The 25,101-nt window shown below is 36.1% G+C and overlaps 1 protein-coding gene across 1 annotated transcript in view; it reads right to left on the minus strand.

Moving 5' to 3' along the window:
• Positions 1 to 21,623, minus strand: part of LOC125871925 (GPN-loop GTPase 3) — a 246,858-nt gene extending 225,235 nt beyond the window's left edge. The window contains exon 1 of the mRNA XM_049552646.1: positions 21,613 to 21,623. The gene's annotated coding sequence lies outside the window, so the exon portion shown is untranslated. The remainder of the gene's footprint in view (positions 1 to 21,612) is intronic.
• Between the last annotated feature and the right edge of the window lie 3,478 nt (positions 21,624 to 25,101).

Here is a 25,101-nt window from a genome sequence, read left to right on the forward strand (position 1 = left end):
GTGGTCGAGGGTTTGTAGGTCGAGGCCCCAGAATCGAGTGACTGACCACGAACCACGGCCAAACAGACCGTAGGTTAATCCACGGTCCGTTGGTCAGCGCTCGTCGACTGTGTGCTGTCAGTTATTTTAAGGGCATACGGGTCTTTCCCGAATTTGATTAAATTGAAGTGGTGTTGTTTTGCCTAAGTCTAAAGCACCTATATAAGTATTTTAACCCCTAAAATCCTCCATTCAAGTCATTCTCTCAAATCCCAAAAGAAAACCCAAATTTCCTCTCAAATATTCTCTCTCTAGAACTTGAAGAAGAAGAAGAAGAAGATTCAACTAGGGTTTGAAGCTAAGGATCCAATTTCTCCATTGAATATGGGAAATTGGACTTGAGGTATGGTAGCTTTCATCCATGGGTTCCTTCCACCCATGGAGTTCCCAAATTCCTCTATTTCAAATGGTAGTATTCCCTAATTAGCTAGGGTTATCTTCAAACATCATGGGTTGGGTTCTTTTGATTATTGATTTTACTAATTGAATTATATTTAAATTTACATGAATTGATGATTTACAATGCTTTTATGATGGGTCCCCTATGTACCCATGCAAAACCCCCCATGTTTTCCTAATTGTGATCTCTAGAGTTGGGTTGTTGATTGTGAAAGATAAGTTTTTTTTATTTAAAGCATGAAGTAAGGAACTACATGAAATTATGATAAAATCCCTATCTAATGCTAGAATTCTAGATTTGGTGATTGAAAGTAGCTTTGAACCTTGTAAGGGAAAAATATGAAATTATGCATGATCTTATGAAACCTATGTGGATGTTTAAGGGTGCTTGAGAGTAAAGTGCCAATGATAAGGGTTGATGTTGTGTTGTGAAAGGCTATTCTCATAAACACATATTAGCATGATGTGAAAGGTTTTCTCACACAATATGGATTCTTAGGTTGAAAGGCTATCCTTACCTAATTGAATCAATGAATAAGAACTATCCTAATGAACTAATTTGGATTAACAAGATGACATGTCCCTCCATGAATAATGAGAATAAGTAAGAAAATACTATTTTGTGGGAATTATGCTTAACACCGAGTGGATATTGACATTGATATGGAAGCTCTCCTATTAGTAGAGGCCGGATTTCTAGAAGAAGTCTCATGAGATGAAAGCTCTCCCGTTAGTAGAGGTCGGGTTTCTAGTAGCAATCTCCTTATCCCATAACTATGTGCTCCTATAGGTTGATTAGCTAGTGGGTCCACTTAAGCTAGAAGTTCATGGTTCTACCTTAGGCAAGTAGAACAACCTTTTTCGGTGTGGGAGACACCGGGTGATCATGTTTTAGCTCACATAGTCTCTATGTCGGTTAAGGATAATTTTCCCACAATAAGATGATTAATGAACTAAGATTACTTAAAGAAGTATCTTTTATGTGTTCAAAAGCTAAATGATGATTTAGCTTTTATTAGTTATGATGTTATGAACTATGTTTTCCAACTATCTCTATCATGATGATTTAAACATGGTAACTTGCATGTCATGAAGTAAAATGTCCTTCTTAGCATGTTTTAAATGTTTTTATGCATAACTATCATACTTAGTGCATTTTTGTACTAACGCATACTCTTGCCTACATTTTCCCCAAATGTAGGGTCCGACAAGCAGGGTTCCTATTCTAGTGGCTAGAGCTTGGACTTTGGTTTCTTTCTGAGCTTGTGAGTCCTCATGGTTCGAGGACGAACTTTCCTTATTGTAGTTTCACTTTTGTATTTCCTTTTTTGAACATGATGTATGGGCTAGGCCCACTTTCATTCGATTGTAGTAGATTGCTATGTTGAGACATGAGTTAGACTTCCGTTTTCTATAAAAACACTTTTTGGACTTAAATGTTGTTTTACTCTTTATTACTTTAGTACTTTATGTTATGATATACTAAGTGGCTTATATGGAGTCCTTTGGGGTTCTATATGTCATGTTACATCTAGGGGGTACCCCTGGGTCGTGACAAACTCACAACCCTAGTTGTGTAGATTCTCTTAGTTCATGAATTACACATGCTAGGTTAGTTAAACAGATATACATGCTCCAATTTCGAATGTCACATTATCAGTATATAATTGTTACATTCTTAGATTTGTATGTCAGTATTTTGAGCTATTTAGTATTTCAGTCATAATGCATCTTATACATATTCAATTGGCAGTAGGCTTAGCACCGAGTGGACTAGGGTTTTAGCGTACCCTCATAGTCTCAGAATTACGTGCCCCCATAGGTTAAGTCCTCTCTTTGGGCATCAGTTTTATTGATCACGCTAGGCATGCCTTTATACCCTGGAAAGGTATATCGGGCCCTTTGATGGGGTGTATATATCGACACCACAGTTAGCTCATGTGGTAGTTATGTCGGTTACTAGTAGCTCCCACAGTCAGACTCTAGTGTATTTAACCAGGTTTTCAGTTATACTTCAGTGTTTAGTCTCAACATGTTATGTACTTGGTCATTGCATTTAGTTCAATTCTTTTTCAGTATATCTCAGTATTTCCATTATGTTTAGATTATGTCATTGCTCAGTTATGCTTTGTTCATATATGTTTTGTTCAGCTTTTATTCTATATTGCATGCTCAGTACCTTCCAAGTACTGACACATACTTTGCGCTACATATTTTCATGATGTAGGTTTAGGTTCTCAGCATTCAGATCACGCGTAGATCCGTTCCCGATCCACATTCAACAACTTTAGTGGTGAGTCCTCATTCCTTTTCATTTTCAGTTTTGCTAAGGTTAGCTGGGGACATGTTGCTACAACTCTAGTTAGTTAGAGACTTTTTCAGATAGAGTATTAGATTCAACTTTAGTATTTGAGTGATTGTTCAGTATCACTAAACTCTGTCATATTATTTATATTCAGATCAGTATTGGGTATTCCCCCATTCATTTTTCTCATGTTTTAGCTTCCGCATTAGTTCATTTTTTCATATATATGTTTAGTTTGCTTACAATATGCCAGCTCAGGGTTAGCTTGGGTTCACTCGTGATCCTAGGTTCCGTGTTAATGTCAAGAGGGTAGCCTCTGGGAGTGACATTTTTTTTCATTCAATGTTCAATATTTTTATTGGAGCTCGATTAAATTTAGATTTTTGTGGAAAATTCATATTGTTAGGTAAAGGCTCCCTAAGAAAAGTTATTCTGAGGTGAGATTTTTTTCATTCGATGTTTGATATTTTTATTGAAGCTAAATTAAATTTGAATTCGTGCTAAAAATTCTACATTATTGTATAAAGACTTCCTAATAAAATTGATTTCTTACTGAGGGGACTCGAATTAGAGGTTGGATTTGGAGGGTCTACCTTAAGTATTCCTGTTTTACATTTTTAACGGAGATTCAATTGAATCGCCCTGATGTGAGATTATTGTTTTTCATTCGGTGTTCGATATTTTATTAGAGATTGATTAAATTTGGATTCGTGCTAAGATTTTCACATTGTTGGGTAAAGACTCCCTAATAAAGGTGATTTCATACTAAGGGGACTCAAACCCAAGACCTGTAATTAAGAATCAGAGAGTACTTATAACTCAACTACAACCCTTATTTGTATGAAGGGAAGTCTAGCAGACAACCATGAAACTATAGAGCTTGTTTGGATTGACTTATTTTTATTATTTTGGCTTTAAAATGAATGCTTATAAGTATTTTTTTATTTTACCCAAAAAATATAAAACTGCTTAAAAGCTATTTTGATTTAAAACATCTAAAATAAGTCAATCCAAACAGGCTTATCAAGTTGGATATCATGTCTAAGAACGATCATCCAAAACACCAAAACTCAGGGAGCCGGGGATAGTTATTAATCATGCTTTGGTCATATGGTCATAATCATACTTTATTTCTTGTCTTCTTAGCAGTCAATGATACAATGGTAAGAGCCTATAGAACATATCTTCTCCAATTAAGATCGTTTATCCATGATATATTTTTTATCTTTTCGAACTCTAAAAAATATCTTTGACAATAAAATTACTCTTTTTTAAAAAAGAATTTTAAAAACAACAAAAGTATGTTCTCGGTTTTTTCACTTCAAAATATTCACAAAACAACTCCAATTTGTATTGATGGTCAAATACAACTTTAATTTTAAATATCATATTTTATTTTGAAAAAAAATTAATTTTTTCTATTTTCACAATATGGTCAAAAGCCTACTTAAATGATGTGGAAAAAAAATAAAAATAATAGGCAAAACTAAGAGTCCGTTTGGAATGTATTAAAAGAGTAGCTTTTAAGTAAAAAAATAAAAAAAGTCAAAATGACTATTAAGTCAAAAAAATAAAAAAAATCGGGGGAGACCTACTTTTGATTTTTAACCTTTTTAAAGTCATTTTAAATTTATTTTAAGTTATTTTTAACTTTGTCAAACACTTCCAAAAGCTAAAAATGACTTAAAAGTAGGTTTGACCAACTTTTATATCAATCAAAACAGACTCTAAGATTACTAAAAACTACTTATAGTGTACACATTTAGTGTGCTATATAACCTTCAAAACTATATAGCGCAGAAGTTTACAGTCAAATGCCTACTTAAATGATGTGGGAAAAAACAAAATATTAGGTAAAACTAATATTACTAAAAACTACTTATAGTACACAATGAGAGAGTACTTATCACTCAACTACACCCTTGTTGGTAAGAATAAAAGTCTAACACACAATCATGAAACTACATAGTCTGTTTGGATTGACTTATTTATATTATTTTGGCTTAAAAAACGAGTGCTTATAAGTATTTTTTAATTTTATCTAAAAACTATAAAACTGCTTAAAAGCTATTTTAATTTAAAAGCACCTAAAATAAGTCCATCCAAACAGGCTTATCAGGTTGGAGATCATGTCTAAGAACGATCATCTAATACACTAAACTCAAGGAGCCATAGATAGTTGCTAATCACACGCTCTGGTCACATGGTCATACCTTATGAATCAGTCTTGATTTCTTGTCTTCTTAAAAGTCAAGGATACAATAATAAGAGCCTATAGAACAATCCTCTTCAAGTAAGGTCTTTTATCAATGATATATTTTTTTTCGAACTCTAAAAAATATCTTTTACAATAAAATTACTCAATTTTTTTTAATGAATTTTAAAAATAAAAAAAGTATGTTCTTGCCTTTTTTACTTCAAAGTATTCACAGAACAATTCCAATTTGTATTGATGGTCAAATACAACTTCAATTTTCAAATATCATATTTTATTTTGAAAAAATATATTTTTTCAATTTTCACAATGAAAAATGATTAAAATCCTACTTAAATGATGTGGGAAAAAACAAAAATAATAGGGAAAACTAAGATTACTAAAAACCACTTATAGTGTACAAATTTAATATACTATATAACCTTCAAAACTAATATAGTGCAACAATTTAGTGTCAAACACCTACTTAAATTATGTAGGAAAAAATAAAATATTACTAAAAACTACTTATAGTGCACAAATTTAGTGTGTTATATAACCTTCTTTAACAGACCATGACTCAATGGTTGTTAAGGTCAATAAAGTCATATAGAGCACAAAATTAGCGGGCTATATAGCTCTTATAATATTACTTCAACACTTAGTTATTTTAATTTTATGTATGACTAACAAAATATTAATCCAACACTTGGTTACTTTTTGTAAGATTTAAGTTTAAGTGTATTATTTTTTAGGGTTTAAGATTATTAGTTGATAGTTTATGCATCCATCCTATTTTATATTGATTACTTAACATGATAATTATGAATAATCCTATTCTATATTGATTATTGTACAAGATAATTATTATTTAGTTGTTTTAAATAATATAATCATAAACTTTTTAAACATTCCAAGTTAATGTATAATTTTTGTTTTGAATATTTGAAGATCTTTATTTCTTTTTATTAGTGATCCAGGATAAACAAAATTTAGTATAAAATAAATAATAAAAATCAAAATAGTATTTACGCAAAAAATATAATATTGGATTAAACTATACAAAATAGTATTTACGCAAAAGTATAGTTTTTATATATATATATATATAGTAGTTCTCTAACACATGTCTTGCACGTGTATCTCATACTAATTTTTATTATTATTTTAAAATGATATAAATAATATTGAAGTACGTATGTGAAGAAAATCGTAGGAGAAAATACAAGTGCGAATTGATGAATGATTTTCTACCATTTGTTCTCCAACTCTTCCTTGTGTGATACCTTGAATTTTGTTGAACTTCAAATTTATTCAACAGTTGCATATCACACTTGAGATTTTTCTAAGAAGAAGAAGAGTGGGAAACTTTAAAAAATCGTAGTTTAAAAATGAGAGGAACCCTTTATATTTATAGCTAATAAATGGTAGTATGAATAAGTGCCGATTAATGGTGCCTTCTCAGAAAAAGTGACAACTCGCCGAAAATGTCACAGTTTATTGAAAATGTCACAATCATTCAGAAAAGGCACAACTGATAAAAAAATTCACAATCTTTGGAAAAAGGCACAACCGTGTGAAAAAGTCACAATCCTTTGGAAAATTCACAAGCCTTCAAAAAAGTCACAACTAATAAGAAAAGTCACAATCCTTTGGAAAAGTCACAAATCAACATAAATGTTGCAAACCTTCAATGTGAAAAGGTTTCTACTCTTAATATAAGATAATTATGAAGCTAGGGCATAAGAACAAGAATACTCATAAGATTTTGGGGATGAGCTACTTCACTAGAGACGTCAAATGTTGGTTGAGGATCGATTGTAGTAGATTGATTCCTTGAGAGCTCTTCACAGTAATGACTAGAGACAGAGTGTTTGGTTTACATGTTGACGAGAGAGAAACCAATCAATGTAGGGGAGATTATGATTGAAAAGATGAAATATGCAGAGAGGAGCATGTAGGAGTTCATAGTATGGTGGAATACTTACACAATTTTTTTGTAGGAAAAGTGTATTTGAGAAGAAGACAGACACCCGTCTACCTATAATGATTCACCATATGATGTCATAGTGAGCATGATCCCATATGAGAGTCAGTGATCCAGCATGAGTGCTCTTAAGTGTCATGCCAGAAATGATAACCTCGTGGGATGACTTCATGGAATGATGGACTTACATTTAATGATCAGTGACATGCCTGAAATTACTGATCTAGATGAGTATTACCCGCTTAGCAAACACTTTCAGATGACTTGTAAAGTTAGTCCATCTTTTGTTGAGCTGCTGGATAACGATATACCTATTCTATTTGTCCAGGTTCGTGTTGTTGTAAATGTTGATGTTGAGGTCAGAGCACAATGATGATATTGATAATGCTTTTGCATTGAGTGATGATGAGACTTATGCATATCATTGAACAATGAGTCTTTTATTTCACCTTACTCATTTATTGCTTTGTTTGAGGCACTAGGGGTAATGCCTAATTTTAAGTGTGGTTAAAAAAAGAACTTTCAATTATCTTTTTATTTGGTTTGTATAATATTTGGATTCACAATTTTTATTTTATCACTTGACTTGATTTTGATTTATTTCTTGCATTCTTAGGGAAATTTGATTTTTTTAATTTATAAAATAATAGTAATTATAGGATGTATTATAAATTATTTTTGTATTTAGTATGTCGTGCTAGCCGTTAACCTTTTTAGTGAAATCCTTAGGTGATGTTGTCGATTCTTTTACCAAGAGATTTCAAACAATTAAATTTTATTTTAGTCGTAGATTAATGACTTTTTTCTATTATGGATGGATGATGATATTTTGAGATAAAATTAATCTTTAGGATAGAATTAGAGATAGTCTATAACCATTCAATCTAATGTTTGGTGGTTTGTATGACAAGATTTTGGGATTTAAAAGAACTCCCAACAAATATATTCATTGGGTCGAAAGAACATTGAATATAGGTAAGTCAAATTCTATCCATGTTGTGACTGATTCTAAACTAGTTAGTTGTTGATGAATCAGATATTTTGAACTCATGTTAAGCTTTTAGTTAACCAAAGTAGTGTCCTCAGTGCCCATTTATATCTTTTTTTTTTTTGGATAAAATTGTGTTTCTGTTTCAGCTATGAGAGCACAAGGATTACATGGAGACAAAAGTGATCAAAAGAAGTCAAAGACTTGAAATAAAATAGCCAAAAGGGCAACATTGAGGATCACACAAGTTGACTCGGCACATCACATGGTGGAACACTAATCACTGAAGGGTACATTTCCCAACCTCCCTAGTTCATGTCAGTTTGGTGATGGAAGGGAAAAGTTTGTGCATCACCGATGTGTTCGGCGATCCCGACTAAGATCACTGAGTGGAACTAAAGGAAAATTTTGTGAATGATTTTGTAAATGTATAAATAGCTCTTTGAAGAGAGAGAGAGAGAAAGATATTTTTTTTTTTAATTTTTGAGTACCCTGTGCAAAGCCCTTTCTATTGGGTAGGAAAGATGTACTTGAATAATTGAGAGAACTTTCTTGAGATTGTAGGTCTTGAAGATTAAATTCTTAAGATTTCAATTCAAGTATCTTTTATGGTGAAAATTTTAGTATATTTCTTTTACCTATTGTTATAAATAGCTAATCTCCCTATTCTTAGTGGTGTGCAATGTGTGGATAATTAATCTACAATTGCATGTGCTTTATTTGCTTATTACATGTTGAATTCATATGAGTTTAACAGTCTCCTTATGTTTTCATCAATATTGGAGGTTGCAACCTCTAACTTAGATTAGATTTCTATTGATGCTTGTGGAAGACCTTTACAGTTAAAGAAGATGGTTGATAATGACTCGATTTAGTTAATTTAACAGCTGAAGCTTGAAATAGTTTGGCTGAATTAAAGTCTTAGATTGACTTTTAATGCTATAAATGTTGGGGTTTGATAAAAACCCATATAATTTGTGATGATTGATTGATAAATAGTTATCATTATCTTTAATCTAGCTTACCCATTGACATTTAACGTGATTTATCAATTAACAATACCCAATTTGCAAGATTATAGTCCATACTAACACGCTATGAGTGTCCAATAACTTGTAAATACCTCATATTTTAGGCTTTGCGATAATGAACTTGCTACAAACAATTGAGCATTCAGATCTTGTGTTCAAATTATTAATCACCCCTCCCCCAATTTACTTATATGCATAAATTATATTGACACAGATTTCTAGTGAGATAAAATACATTATAAGCTGAATTATATTCATTCATTTTTGTGGGATCAATACCAACTCTTCATTGAATTTTATATTGCATACAATTGTCTATACATTAAATTTTACATGTGTTGTTGAGCGTTATAGAAAAAGGCACCATTGTCGGGGAATGGTGCATAGAATTTCTCATATTAAAGTGTTTTATTGCACTAGTCTTTGTCATTATTGTTGTTGTTTACTCTTACTCTCTTTATTACTTTGTTGTCTAGATAGGTGAGAACATGAGTGTTCATGGAAGTGATATCGCTAACTATGATGAGCAGTTTGTTGATGAGGATCATTTGAGAGATGCAGGGTGAGCTAGCACTATTTGTTTACCAACAGCTGTAGGAAATGTTGTATTCCGTGTCACTATTCCTATGTTACATTTGCTTAAGATGAAAGGACTCTCTGGTTGGAAAGCTCTTGAGAATCCACACAATCATCTAAAATATTTTATTGATGTGTGCAGTCCTTTCACTTTTGCCAACATAACTCAAGAGTCAATTGGGATGAAGCTATTTCATTTCTCACTCATAGGAGAGCTACCACTTGGTTGGGAAAGTTTCCAGAAGGATTTGTCACATCTTGGGTGGAATTGAGTGATGCTTTTCTTGATATATTTTCCCCACTGACTCAGATGTTACAACCCTGACATGAGATTACCGATTTTCATCAAAATGTTGGCAAACCCCTTCATGAAACTTGGATGCATTTTCATAAAAAGTTACTTCAATGTCCAACTCACGACCTATTGGATGAGTTGTTTTTTTCAAAATATCTATAGGGCACTTGATCAAATGAATAAGTATGCGTCTGATAATCTTGCCGAAGGAACTATCATGAGTCAAACCTTTGGTGTCAAATTTGCTTTGCTTGACAGGATGTTGAAAAAAAAATAGAGCTTGGCACACTAGAGAGACCGAAGTGATGATGGGTGCTTATTCCTCCTTGTTTAAAACCAACGAAAAAAAGTTTAAGGATGAATAAATGGATGATAATATGGTGAAGATGATGACACAAATGGATTTCTTGACAAAGCACGTCATATGAGGTGCTACTAAAAGTATAAATGCAATGGCTTCAAGTGGAGTTCAAAGTTATTATGAAGAAATATTTGAGGCATTGTATAATAATGAGTTCTAGTTTTTATCAAACCAAATGGTGGGGGGGGGGGTCTCTTCCTACCTACCAAAGGCAAGGTAGGAATCAAGACTGGAACAAAGATAGCTAGAGAAATTGAATGAGGGAATATGGAAAGAGATGGGTATTGAAGAGATCATCAAAGGGAATGATATGATCAGAATAATGGTTGGAGGGAATGTGAAAATGAAAGAGATTGTTATGTACCCCCTCATGATAGACCAAAGCCAAAAGAGACCAATGTGGACCTTAAAGGGTTTAGGACGGAGGATATGCTTGCTCGCATTCTTAACAAAGTTGAAGGGTCTGATAAAGTTCTCAAGGAGATGAAGTATTTCTCCTCATTGAATCAACCATCACTTTTCACTCCGATCTATAAAACAACTTGAAACTCAAATGTGGCAGATTTCAGCCCATTTAAATCCAAGGCAAAAAGGAGGCCTACCAAGTGATACATTGTGAATACAAAGAATGATAATTCTCATTGTATGGAAATTGTGACAAGAAGTGGTAGAGCGGTAGGGAGTGAATTAGTACATGATGATGAAATGATTGAAGGCAAAGGAAAATCCTAAGTGAATAATAAAGAGAATATTCTTGAAGAGGTGACTATTTATGAATCGAAATTGGTGAAGGCTGAAAGTGAAAAAAGTAACCCCTCAAAAGGTCACGATGAAAGTGTGACGGATGTGACAACACCTTCATAGATGAAGTTGTTTGTAACACCCCGAAAATCTAATGACCTAATCTAGAGCGTAATGTGTAGTCTAGTAGTCGAAGGAAGTTAAAACATAAGGTGAGAGTCTTAAAATAACTTCCCTAACTTAGTACTAAGGTCCTAGTGCCTAAACGTCAAGGCAAGGCTCCCACAAGGACCCCCCAAGGGTCCTTGATGAGAGCCAAGGGGTTGCTCAAAAGCTGTCTAAAAATAACTTCATTCATGAGATAAGGACAACGAGGCGTGGACTGACTCACACCCCGTAGATGGGAGTCGTGAGTCAAGACTTAGCCTCCTCAATGGTCCCCAAAATTCCCTAGTCTCAGTCCCAATCCACATTGGTGCAGTACGATCCGTAGACCATACCACGCCTCGTAGATGAGGGCTCGTGGATGAGTCTTGGACGAAGGACAAAGACCAGCCTTATACCCAAACCACGAGGTGACCAGTACGGTCCGTGGTTCAAACCACGCCCCGTGGTTGGGGGTCTCGTGGATGGGGAACTGGGAAGGCTGCCTTAGGTCGGCTAAGTGGGGGTAGTTTGGTAACGTACTAATTAATTAAGTTAGGGTGGGGGATGGTTAGTATTAGATATTTAAAGTATATTAAAGTATTTTTAACTATTAAAAAAAGTCTTTTAACTCTCTTAACTCACAAAACTCAAACTCAACCAGCTTCCCTCCCAAACATATTCTCTCTCTAAACTCCATTGAAGAACAAAGAAGAGGCTCAAGATTAGGGTTCAAGCTCCATGCTTTTCACTCCAATTTCATGGGAAAACATCAATTAAGGTATAGGGACTTTGATTCATGGAACACTTTTCTCCATGAAGCCCTTCAACTCTTGATTTCGAAACTGGTAACTTGTTCAAAAACTAGGGTTTTCATTCCAACCACGGGTTCTTCCTAAAAATGATTTTATTATGTTAATTGCATTATGTTGTGGATGATTTGATGTTCAATGGTGATTTTCATTGTAAATTCCTCATGAACCTATGAACTACCCCATGACCCCAATTTCATGAATTGTGATGGGTGTATTGATGCAAGATGATTACTATGAATTGTTTCTATGTGAATTTAGTTATTGAGTATTTTTTTATTCATGCCTATTGTAGTATCTTTAGGTGAAATTGTGAGACATGATTCATGACCTTGAAATGGGGTAAATTGCTAGGTTTGTACATATGGACGCAAGATGTGTATAAACTATTGATTCATTTAGAAAGTAAATCTCCTATGGCTAATATGTGAAGTATGGTATTGATGAAAGGTTGTTATTACCTTACCCTTATACTTGATGATGCATGGATAGTCTAGGATGATGATGATGTATTGTGTTGATTGAAAGTCTATTTCTCATGAAAACACAATCAAGGTAATGTGAAAGTTCTACTCACAAACAAATGTTGATTCTAAGGTTGAAAGTACATTCTCATCCTTAATGAATCTATGAGATATTTTGATGAATTGTATTAAATGAAGGATAGAGTATTCCTTCACACATGTACGTGCAATTCAAGATATAATTATGCATAACTTGTTAAATAATGCTTAGCACCGAGTGGATATGGTCAATAAGGTAAAGGTCCTTCCGCCAATGCAAGAGGTTGGGCCATCTAAGTGAACTCATGAGATGGAAGCTCCTTCGTCAATGCAAGAGGTCGGGTTTCTAGAAGCAATCTCCCTATCCCATAACTATGTGCCATCATAGGACTTAGCTAGTGGATCTACCTTATAGCTATACATTTAGTTCTACCTTAGGCAAGTAGGACACTTTCTTTCGATGTGGGGTTACATGACATCGGATTCCATGTAGCTCACATGGTTTATGTCGGTTATGGCAACCTTTCCCTATATAATAAAGATAATGAATGAGACATGAACTATACTATGACTTCTTGGTGAGTTTACTTAGTAGGAGTGGGGGTATGGGACTTCACTTCCACATTGCACTAGTAGACTTAGTTGGATGTTGTAGGATGGTTCCTTTATATTATGATGAGATACAAATGTATGCATGTGTGTTGAATGGATAGTTGTTATAAATGACTTCCCTATTCAAGTAATGTACATGACTATTTCCTTGATTGTGACTAATGATTATAATGAGGTCTAAAGATGATGTGCATGACCAAGGTAGCTTCAAGGGGATGCTTAGTAGGGTTGGTATTATGGGATGCCAACCATACATTGCACAAGTGTTCCTTAGAGGTTTCTAAGGTGTTGGTATTACCATGTAATGAGTGTAAGTATGATTATGGCTTGTGCTGTACATTGTAAATGCATGTTGGTTTCTAAACTTGACAAAGGCATACTTTTCAAATAAAAATGTCCTTTTTTATCATATTTAAGGATTTTATACATGTTTCCATACCTAGTACATATTATGTGCTAGCCCCTTCTTCCTTCTACATCTTCATGAGTGTAGGTTCCGGCTAGGTGACTTTCACTCTCCTTTTGAAGAAGACTTGGATTGGTTATCTCCAAGTTGTGGTGAGTCCTCAAGTTCGAGGACGGGATTTCCTATTTCTTAGTTCGTATTGTACTTCTTATATTGAGAGTTTTGTTGATGTAAAGGGCTAAGTCCCAAACTTTGTATTCCTATGTTTTAGATGGTAAATGAGACAAAGTTTAGATTTCCTCTTATTTTCCTTTATGAGAAATGAAGTTGGATTTTGATTGTAAAGTTTTAAATTTTCCGCATTATTTTCTATGTCTTATGTAATTATGATGCTAGAGGCTTGTATGAGACCCCCTTCGGGGCAAGTACACCGTGTTACGTCTAGGGGTACTCCCGGGTCATGACAAACTTGGTATCAGAGCATAAGGTTTTGGGAATAATATTTAGGTTGATTTCTCATGAACCACGTCTAGTAGAGTTTTCTTCATGAGTGTGAAGCACACCACACTTATGAATGAGAGGCTATAAGATGTTTAGGAACTTTCACTTCTTTCATCACTCTTTAGTCGTGCTTTGGAGTACTAACTCTATGAAGTCCTTTCTCCTAACCCTTTTCTTCTGATTATAGGCAATGAATAAAAGAAGGGCTAATGCAAGAAGGGCACAAGAGGATAATGTGAATGAGAATGTTTCCCCTCAAACTCCTCAAGACCCTCAAGCTCCTAATGATGAAGGGGTCATGACTAATGTGGAGATAAGGGCGGCTTTTCAAACTTTGACCCAACTCATGACGGTTCAAACTCAAGCCGTCACCACTCAAGATCAAGCCATAACGGCCCAAGCTAATCGAGAAGTCGTGCCCCGGGTAAACCCCAATGCAAGTACACCCGCTTCAAGAATTAGAGATTTCACAAGGATGAGTCCCCCTACCTTCTATGGCTCTAAAATGGATGAACACCCACAAGGCTTTATAGATGAAATGTTTAAAGTGGTGGATGCCATGTGAGTATCTCCTCAAGAAAAGGCAGAACTAGCTGCCTCTCAATTGAAAGATGTAGCTCAAGTATGGTTTGAGAAATGGAGGGATGAGAGACCCGCGAGAGCGGGCCCGGTTAATTAGGGAGTGTTTAAGACAGTCTTTCTTGATAGGTTTTTCCCCCTAGAGTTGAGGGAACAAAAGTTGGTGGAATTCATGAACCTCCGTCAATGGGGTATGAGTGTGAAGGAGTACTCTCTTAAGTTCACTCAACTATCCAAGTATGCTGCAACTTTGGTGGCAAATTCAAGGGCTAGGATGAATAAGTTTGTAATTGGGGTGTCCTGGTTGGTTGAAGAAGAATGCCGGATGGCAATGCTCTATCATGATATGGATATCTCAAGGCTCATGTTATACGCTCCACAATTGAGGAGACAAAACTCAAGAAAATGAATAGAGAGATGAAGAGGCCAAGGCCCGACGGTCGAAAGTTTTCTAAAAGTAAGTTTGAAGGTCAAAGTGGACCAAGGTTTAAGAAGAGGTTCTCCAATCAAAGTTCCTCCAATGCTCCTAAGACCAACAAAGATAGGGTGTCTAACCCTAAGCCTCAAGGAGGCAATAGGGGTGGATCTTCCATGGAGAAGCCTACAGGTGCAAAGTGTGGTAAGAAGCATGAGGGAAAATGTCTTGCTGGGATGAGTGTGTGCTATGGATGTGGGAAAAGTGGACACCAATTGAAAGATTGTCCAACCCGTACTACCAAGGGAAGAGAGGGTAATCAAGCTACACCAAGTGGTTCTAATGCCGATGCTCCCAAGAAGAATCACTTCTATGCTCTCCAATCCCAAAGTGATCAACAGGGGTCCCCGGACGTTGTTACCGGTATGTTACAGGTATTTTCAATTGATATTTATGCATTATTAGACCCGGTGCCACTGTATCTTTTGTTACCCCTTTTGTGGCTATGAAATTTGAAGTGTCTCCCGAAGAGTTAAAAGAACTTTTTTCCGGTCTACTCGGTAGGTGATTCGGTCATAGCTAAAAGAGTGTATAGGAGATGTACTATCTCCTTGTCTCATAAAGTCACTTTGATTGATTTGACAGAATTAGATATGGTTGAGTTTGATGTCGTCTTGGGGATGTATTGGCTTCATGCTTGTTTTGCTTCCATTGATTGTAGAACTCGAGTAGTAAAGTTTCAATTTCCAAATGAGCCCATTATGGAATGGAAGGGGGGAAATTCAATCCCTAGAGGTCAATTCATTTCATGGATAAAGGCTTGTAAAATGATTTCTAAGGGTTGTATTTATCATATTGTAAGAGTTAAAGGACATTGAGTCCAAGAATCCTCCTTTAGAGTCGGTCCCCATAGTAAGGAAATTTCCAGAAGTCTTTCCCGATGACTTGCTCGGAATTCCTCCCGAACGGGAAATAGACTTCAGCAATGATCTTTTCCCGGATACTTAACCCATATCAATTCCCCCTTATCGGATGGCTCCAGCCGAATTAAAATAATAAAAGGCACAACTCAAAGATTTGCTAGACAAGGGTTTCATTCAACCAAGCATATCTCCATGAGGTGCTTCGATATTGTTTGTGAAAAAGAAAGATGGGTCCTTTAGGATGTGTATTGATTACCGCCAATTGAACAAGGTCACTATAAAGAATAAGTACCCTCTCCCTAAAATTGACGATTTATTTTACCAACTCCAATGGGCGAGTTACTTTTTGAATATTGACTTAAGGTCGGGCTATCACCAATTTAAGGTGAGAGGGGTTGACATTCCTAAGAAGGCCTTCCGAACAAGATATGGCCACTATGAATTCCTAGTCATGTCTTTTGGTCTAACAAATGCCCCAGCGACGTTCATGGATCTAATGAATAGGATATTTAGGCAATATCTTGATTCATTCATGATTGTCTTTATTGACGATATTTTGATTTATTCAAAGAGTGAGGGTGATCATATGAAGCATTTGAGGATAGTATTGCAAGTCCTTAAAGACCACCAATTATATGCTAAGTTTAGCAAGTGTGAGTTTTGGCTAAGGTCGGTTGCTTTCCTTGGTCATATTGTGTCGGGCATGGGTATAGAGGTTGACCCTAAGAAGATGGATGCGGTCAAGAGTTGGCCTAGACCTCTAGCTCCTACCGTTATTAGAAGCTTTTTGGGTTTGGCCGGTTACTATAGGAGGTTTGTTGAGGGTTTTTCCTCTATTGCCTCTCCATTAACGACCTTAACTCAAAAGAAAGCAAATTTTATGTGGTCGGAGGCTTGTGAGAAAAGCTTCCAAGAATTGAAGAATAGACTTACATCCGCTCCGGTGTTGACCTTACCGGAGGATACCGATGGGTTTGTGGTATATTGTGACCCTTCTTGAGTGGGTTTGGGATGTGTCCTCATGCAGCGGGGTAAGGTGATTGCCTATGCTTTAAGGCAACTCAAGGTACATGAAAAAAATTATCCAACTCATGATCTCGAACTAGCAGCGGTGGTGTTTGCTTTGAAAATATGGAGACACTATCTCTATGGGGTGCATGAAGATGTGTTTACTGACCACAAGAGTCTTCAATATGCATTTAGCCAAAACGATTTGAATCTCCGACAAAGAAGGTGGTTGGAGCTTTTGAAAGATTATGACATGAGTGTCCTATACCACCCTGGAAAAGCTAATGTGGTTGCGGATGCCTTAAGTAGATTGTCCATGGGTAGTGTTGCTCATGTAGAAGATAAGAAGAAGGAATTGGTTCGTGATGTGCATAGATTGGCCCGGTTAGGTGTCCAACTAGTGGATTCCACCAAGGGTGAATTCATGGTTCATCATAGTTCCAAATCATCCTTTGTAGTTGATGTGAAGTCTAAGAAACACCTTGATCCTATTTTGATGGAATTGAAAGAATCGGTTCTCAACAAGTCCGTTGAGGTTTTCTCCCAAGGGGGAGATGGGGTGCTTAGGTACCAAAGTAGGTTGTGTGTTCTGGATGTTGATGATTTGAGGGAGAAGATTCTAGAAAAGGCTCATGGTTTGCGGTATTCTATTCATTCGGGAGCCACCAAGATGTACCGGGACCTACGGAAAATCTATTGGTGGAATGGTAGGAAGAAGGATATAGCGGGTTTTGTGGCCAAATATCCTAATTGTCAACAAGTCAAGGCCGAGCACATGAAACCGGGAGGTTTGCTCCAAGATATAAATATTCCCACTTGGAAGTTGGAGGAGGTGAATATGGATTTTGTTGTGGGTTTGCCTCGTACTCGAAGGCAACACGACTCTATTTGGGTCATTGTTGATAGGATGACGAAATCAGCCCATTTCCTTCCCGTCAAGACTACTTTCCTGGTGGAAGACTATGCTAAGTTGTACATCAAGGAGGTAGTGAAGTTGCATGGGATTCCTTTGTCCATCATATCAGATAAAGGCAACAATTTGCTTCACATTTTTGGAAGGCGTTTCAACAAGGACTTGGTACCAATGTTAAACTTAGTACCGCCTTCTACCCTCAAATGGATGGTCAAGCAGAATGGACCATTCAAACCTTAGAGGACATGTTGAGGGCGTGTGTGATTGATTTCAAGGGTAATTGGGATGATCATCTTCCTTTGATAGAATTTGCCTACAACAATAATTACCACTCTAGCATTGCCATGGCTCCGTTTGAAGCACTATATGGAAGAAGGTGTAGATCTCCGGTTGGGTGGTTTGAAGTAGGTGAGTTTGCTCTAATTGGTCCCGAACTAGTCTATGATGCCATTGAGAAAGTTTGAAGACAGCCCAAAGTCGGCAAAAGTCCTATGCTGACAATAGAAGAAATGATCTTGAATTTGAGGTTGGTGATTGGGTCTACTTGAAAATCGCGCCTATGAAAGGTGTGATGAGGTTTGGCAAGAAGGGGAAACTTAGTCCCCGATATGTGGGCCCATACCAAATCTTGAAGCGTGTTGGGAAAGTTGCTTATGAGGTGGACTTGCCAAATGAGTTGGCTCCGGTTCACCCGGTGTTTCATGTTTCCATGCTTAAAAAGTGTATTGGTGATCCGGTTTCCATCCTTCCTTTAGAGGGTTTAGGAATTGATGAAAACCTTTCTTATAAAGAGGTCCCGGTTGAGATTTTGGACCGGCAAGTGAAAAAGTTGAGAAATAAGGAAGTGGCTTCGGTTAAGGTTCTATGGAGGAATCACTTAGTTGAGGGTGCTACATGGGAGGCCGAGAACGATATGAACTCCCGCTATCCTCATATTTTTCCTTCTACTTCTTTTCAAAGTTGAGGTAATTTATTCCTCTTGATTTTAACTGTTTTGGGAGTCATGTGTGTGGTATGAATTTTCCATTATTTCCTTAAAATAGTGTATGTTCTTGTGAGAATTCATGTTTAGCATATATTGAGTTTCCATGATCTAAATGTTCCTCATGTTGACTTGCATTTTTTTGTAATAATTGCATTTTTTACTCCATGAGGTGAAATGATGAACATGCTTATTGATTTGTTGATGAGACGACATGTTCACTCTATATTATTGTGTTGATCTTACTTGAGTTGGAGAAGTTAGTTCCTCCCATGCTTATGTGAATTGATGAGTTGCATGCATATTGAGTTAGTAGATGTAGTTCCTACTTTCTTGTATTGCTTTGGCCATGTTGTGAAATGGAGTTGGAGTTTCCTCCTTTTGAATAGTGCATTTGTGAGTTTTGCACATTTTGACGTTTCATGAATGGTGGGATGTTAGTCTAGAGTTTCTAACTTAGTTTGGTGTTTTGGTCATCATTCGGGGACGAATGTTCCCATGGGGAGATAATGTAACACCCCAAAAATCTAATGACCTAAGCTAGAGCGTAATGTGAAGTCTAGAAACCTAAGTAAGTTAAAACGTAAGGTGAGAGTCTTAAAATAACTTCCCTAACTTAGTTCTAAGGTCCTAGTGCCTAAACGTCATGGCATGGTTCCATAAGGACCCCCCAAGGGTCCTTGATAAGAGCCAATGGGCTGCTCAAAAGCTGTCTAAAAACAACTTCATTCACGAAATAGGGACCACGAGGTGTGGACTGACTCATGCCCAGTAGATGGGAGTCGTGAGTCAAGACTTAGCCTCCTCAATGGTGCCCAAAATTCCATAGTCTCAGTCCCAATCCACGTTGGTACAGTACGACCCGTAGACCATACCAGTCCCCGTAGATGGGGGGATCATGGATGAGTCTTAGACCAAGGCCAAAGACCAGCCTTAGACCTAAACCACGAGGTGACCAGTACGGTCCGTCGTTTAAACCCCGCCCTGTGGTTGGGGGTCTCATGGATGGGGGACTGGGAAGGCTATCTTAGGTCGGTTAAGTGGGGGTAGTTTGGTAACTTACTAATTAATTAAGTTAGGGTGGGGGACAGTTAGTGTTAGATATTTTAAGTATATTAAAGTATTTTTAACTATGAAACAAGTCTTTTAACTCTCATAACTAACAAAACTCAAACTCAACCAACTTCCCTCCCAAAAATATTCTCTCTCTAAACTCCATTGAAGAACAAAGAAAAAACTCAAGATTAGGGTTCAAGCTCCAAGATTTTCACTCCAATTTCGTGGGAAAACATCAATTAAGGTATGGGACTTTAATTCATGGAACACTTTTCTCCATGAAGCCCTTCAACTATTTATTTCGAAATTGGTAACTTGTTCAAAAACTAGGGTTTTCATTCCAACCATGAGTTCTTCCAAAAAATGATTTTATTATGTTAATTGCATTATGTTGTGGATGATTTGATGTTCAATGGTGATTTTCATTGTAAATTCCCCATGAAGCCACGAACTACCCCATGACCCCAATTTCATGAATTATGATGGGTTTATTGATGCAAGATTATTACTATGAATTGTTTCTATGTGAATTTAGTTATTGAATCTTGTTTTATTCATGCCTATTGTAGTATATTTAGGTGAAATTGTGAGATATGATTCATGAGCTTGAAAAGGGGAAATTTCTAGGTTTGTACATATGGACACAAGATGTGTATAAACTATTGATTCATTTAGAAAGTAAATCTCCTATGACTAATGTGTAAGTATGGTATTGTTGAAAGGTTGTTATTCCCTTACCCTTATACTTGATGATGCATGGATAGTCTAGGATGATTATGATGTATTGTATTGATTGAAAGTCTATTTATCATGAAAACACTACCAAGGTAATGTGAAAGTTCTACCCACAAACAAATGTTGATTCTAAGGTTGAAAGTACATTCTCGTCCTTAATGAATCTATGAGCTATTTTGATGAATTATATTGAATGAAGGATAGAGTATTCCTTCACATATTTAAATGCAATTCCAGATATGATTATGTATAACTTGGGAAATAATGCTTAGCACCGAGTGGATATGGTCAATAAGGTAAAGGCCGTTCCACCAATGCAAGAGGTTGGGTCATCCAAGAGAACTCATGAGATGGAAGCTCCTCCGCCAATGCAAGAGGTCGGGTTTCTAGAAGCGATCTCCCTATCCCATAACTATGTGCCAACATAGGACTTAGCTAGTGGATCCACCTTATAGCTATACATTTAGTTCTACCTTAGGAAAGTAGGACACCTTCTTTCGGTGTGGGGTTACATGACACCATATTCCATGTAGCTCACATAGTCTATGTCGGTTATGGCAACTTTTCCCTATATAATAAAGATAATGAATGAGACATGAACTATACTATGACTTCTTGGTGAGTTTACTTAGTAGGAGTGGTGGTATGGGACTTCACTTCCACATTGCACAAGTAGACTTAGTAGGAAGTTGTAGGATGGTTCCTTTATATTATGATGAGATACAAATGTATGCATGTGTGTTGAATGGATAGTTGTTATGAATGACTTCCCTTGTATTCAAGTAATTTACATGACTGTTTCCTTGATTGTGACTAATGATAATAATGAGGTCTAAAGATGATGTGTATGACCAAGGTAGCTTCAAGGGGATGCTTAGTAGGGTTGGTATCATGGGATGCCAACCATACATTGCACAAGTGTTCCTTAGAGGTTGCTAAGGTGTTGGTATTACCATGTAATGAGTGTAAGTATGCTTATGGCTTGTGCTGTATATTATAAATGCATGTTGGTTTCTAAACTTGACAAAGGCATACTTTTCAAATAAAAATGTCCTTTTTATCATATTTTAGGATTTTATGCTTGTTTCCATACTTAGTACATATTACCCCTTCTTCCTTCTACATCTTCATGAGTGTAGGTTCCAGCTAGGTGACTTTCACTCTCCTTTTGAAGAAGACTTGGATTGCTTATCTCCAAGTTGTGGTGAGTCCTCAAGTTTGAGGATGTGATTTCCTATTTCTTAGTTCCTGTTGTACTTCTTATATTGAGACTTTTGTTGATGTAAAGGGCTAAGTCCCAAACTTTGTATTGCTAGGTTTTAGATGGTAAATGAGACAAAGTGTAGATTTCATATTATTTTCCTTTATCAGAAATGAAGTTGGACTTCAATTGTAAAGTTTTAAATTTTCCGCATTATTTTCTATGTCTTATGTAATGATGATTCTAGAGGCTTGCATGAGACCCCCTTCGGGGTCAAGTACGCCGTGCTACGTCTTGGGGGTACTCCCGGGTCGTGACATTGTTACCAAAAGTACTTCCACCTTTCCCTCAAAGGCTAAAGATGAAATAAGATTATGTAAATTTCAAAAATTCTTATCTTTGTTCAAAACCTTCTCTATGAACATTCCTTTGGTAGATTGTTGCTCGAAATGTCGGGGTACGCCATGAAAGACTTGGTAACGAAAAAAAGGAGTATGGATTTCAAAACAGTTGAAACTTTGCACCACTATAGTGCGATCATGTCAATCAATATGGTGGTTAACAAGGAAGACCCAGGTGCATTTACAATTCCATGCACGATTGGTATTTACCAATTTGGAAAGGCTTTTTATGTAATCTTAGAGAAAGTATAAATCTTATGTTAGTCACAATATTTTAAAAGCTTGGGTTGGGAGTATCAAAACCAACTAAGATGAGATTTCTTATGGAATATAGATCGATCAAAAATCCATTAGAGTTTTGTATGACATATTGGTAAAGCTTAACAATTTATCTTTCCCGCTAATTTTGTGATTCTTGATTGTGAAATTGATGCAGAGGTTCTTATTATCCACTAAAAAAGCGTTGGTGGATGTCGAGAGTGGTGAGATTAAATTCAGAGTGAATAATGAGGAGGTGAATTTTAACGTGTGCAAATCAATGAAACAACCGGATGAATTGCAAGTTGTGTCAGTGATTGTTGTTATTGATGAAGTTGTGGTTGGGGAGGTTGCATGCATTGGTGAATCCTTTGTGGCTATTTTCTTGAATTATGACAGTGAAAAAGTTCAAGGTTATGATGAAGTGGTGGTTGCTCTCATGGGGTTAGGTTCTTACCCAAAGAACCCTCAGAAGTTTTATATTGACTTGAAGAATACGGAGAGTCCACCCGCAAAACCTTCAATTAAAGAACCTCCAATGTTAGAATTAATAGCTTTCCTTCTCATCTTATTTATGTATTCTTGGGTTATGAAAACACTTTACTGGTAGTTATGGTCATTGATTTGTAGAATTGTCAAGTTGATGCACTTGCTAGCATGTTGAAAAAGTTTATGAAAGTCGTGTGGTGGACTATTGGTGATATTATTGGGATTTTTCCTGAGTTGTGCATCTACAAGGTTCAATTAGCTAAAGACTGCAAACTAAGTATCGAGAACAAAAAAAAATTTAATCCTCTTATGCAAGAAGTTATCAAGAAGGAGATAATAAAGTGGCTTGATGCGGGTATTGTTTATCTGATAGAGGATAGTAAATGGGTTAGTCCCATATAATGTTTGTCTAAAAAGGGAGGAGTCACGATGGTTCCAAATGAAAAGAACCAACTCATTTGAAAAGGCCGGTCATGGGATGGAGGATTTGTATGGACTACCGCAAACTAAATTCTTGGATTGAAAAGGACCATTTTCATGGACTTCATTGCGGGTTTACTATCACAACCCAAAGTACATCCTAGATGTGACATGACGTATAAGACTCGGAGAGACCCTACACAAGCCACTTGACATGCATATACACAACATAATAAAGAAAAATAAGAAATCTTATAAGAAGTAAAGAACTTGACATATAAGCGGAAGTACATCAAAGTCTTGACAATCCATCTATTACATCAGAGAGTAGTCAGGATGTAACCCGTACACCACATACAAAGAATGTAAACTAAAACAAAAGGAAAGTAATAAAAGTGACTTTGTCCTCGAAGTATGAGGACTCACCAAGTCTTCAATCTCTAACATGATCAACTATCCACAAATGGTTGGAGAGAAATCATCACGCCTTAAATTAGTGAAAAAATGTAGGCACAAGTATGCATAAGTACATGGAATATACTAAGTATGAGAAGAATGCAATAAAACATGAAACATGATCATAAAGAGATAAATAAAAAACAAGATATGCATGACCAAACTAACCGTAATAAAATCATTTTAAGAATAACCGTAAATCATGAACATGGTCAATGCATCTTAAAGTCCTAAAGGAAGCTTAAAAAAACATTTGAATGTAACTTAGTTCATTTTGTGGGATATTAGCTTTAGCCAACAATAGACCATACGAGCTATACATGGAATCCAATGTAACTCCCACATTAAGAAGTGAGAGTCTACTTGCCAAGGTAGAACTCTGTATCATGTCATATGCTATATGTGAATCCACTAGATAGGCCATTTAAGGCAAACCTTAGGGGGCACATAGTTTGGAACTAGAGGTTGCTACTAGAGACTACCCCATTTGAGCCTCCACCTCAAAGTTCTCTCTGTGCTAAGTTAAATCCCAACGGAATAGTCATTTTCATAGAGTTATTATCATACATGTAAAAACATAAGTAAAATACAAATACAAGCTTAAACATCAAATAGTAGCTCATTCAATCTTCAATCAAGTCTAAAGTGAGAAAACCTTTCACCAAACCACGATTCCTTAATTGTGAGAAAATCTTTCACAATTTTCATTGATTCTCATCTAAAGCAACATAGATCATAAAACCTTTATTTTCATAAATCATGCATATGATAATGAAAACATCATTCATAGCTTCATAACTTCTTCATAAGTTCATGCAAATTAGGGTTATCGTCAAAATCATCATCAATGCATGAGTTCACATGGAATTATTTGAAAAACATGTAATTGAGTCTAAATCATCATAATATGATCAAAATTAAGCAATTAAAGTCATACAAATAGAACCCATAAGAAGTTGAATGAAAACCTAACCAATTGAATAGAAATTGAATTAGAGAATTCAAGAATATTTAGGGACTTAATGGGTGAATGAAACCCATTGATGAACTCCATACATACCTTGATTGAAGCCCTAAGTAATGATGAATAAAGAAGACTTGAAATTGAAGAACCCTAGCTTCATCTTCCTTGATCTAGAGAGGATTTTGGAGAAAACCTTGGAGAGTGTTTGAGGATTTTATTGAATGAGGGAGTTGGGGGAACTTTCAAAGGGTGAAGGTTAGTTATAGAACTTTAGAATTAGGGGTAAAATGACGTAGTATAATAATTTTAAGTATAGGAAAAAACCCAAATACCCTTAAAATAATTGTTAGATTGATCCTACGATTGTGACCTACGGTCCGTAGGAATTTCTATAGACCATCTACCGT

The sequence above is a fragment of the Solanum stenotomum genome, chromosome 7, assembly GCF_019186545.1.
Source record: "Solanum stenotomum isolate F172 chromosome 7, ASM1918654v1, whole genome shotgun sequence".
NCBI classification, from domain to species: Eukaryota; Viridiplantae; Streptophyta; class Magnoliopsida; order Solanales; family Solanaceae; genus Solanum; species Solanum stenotomum.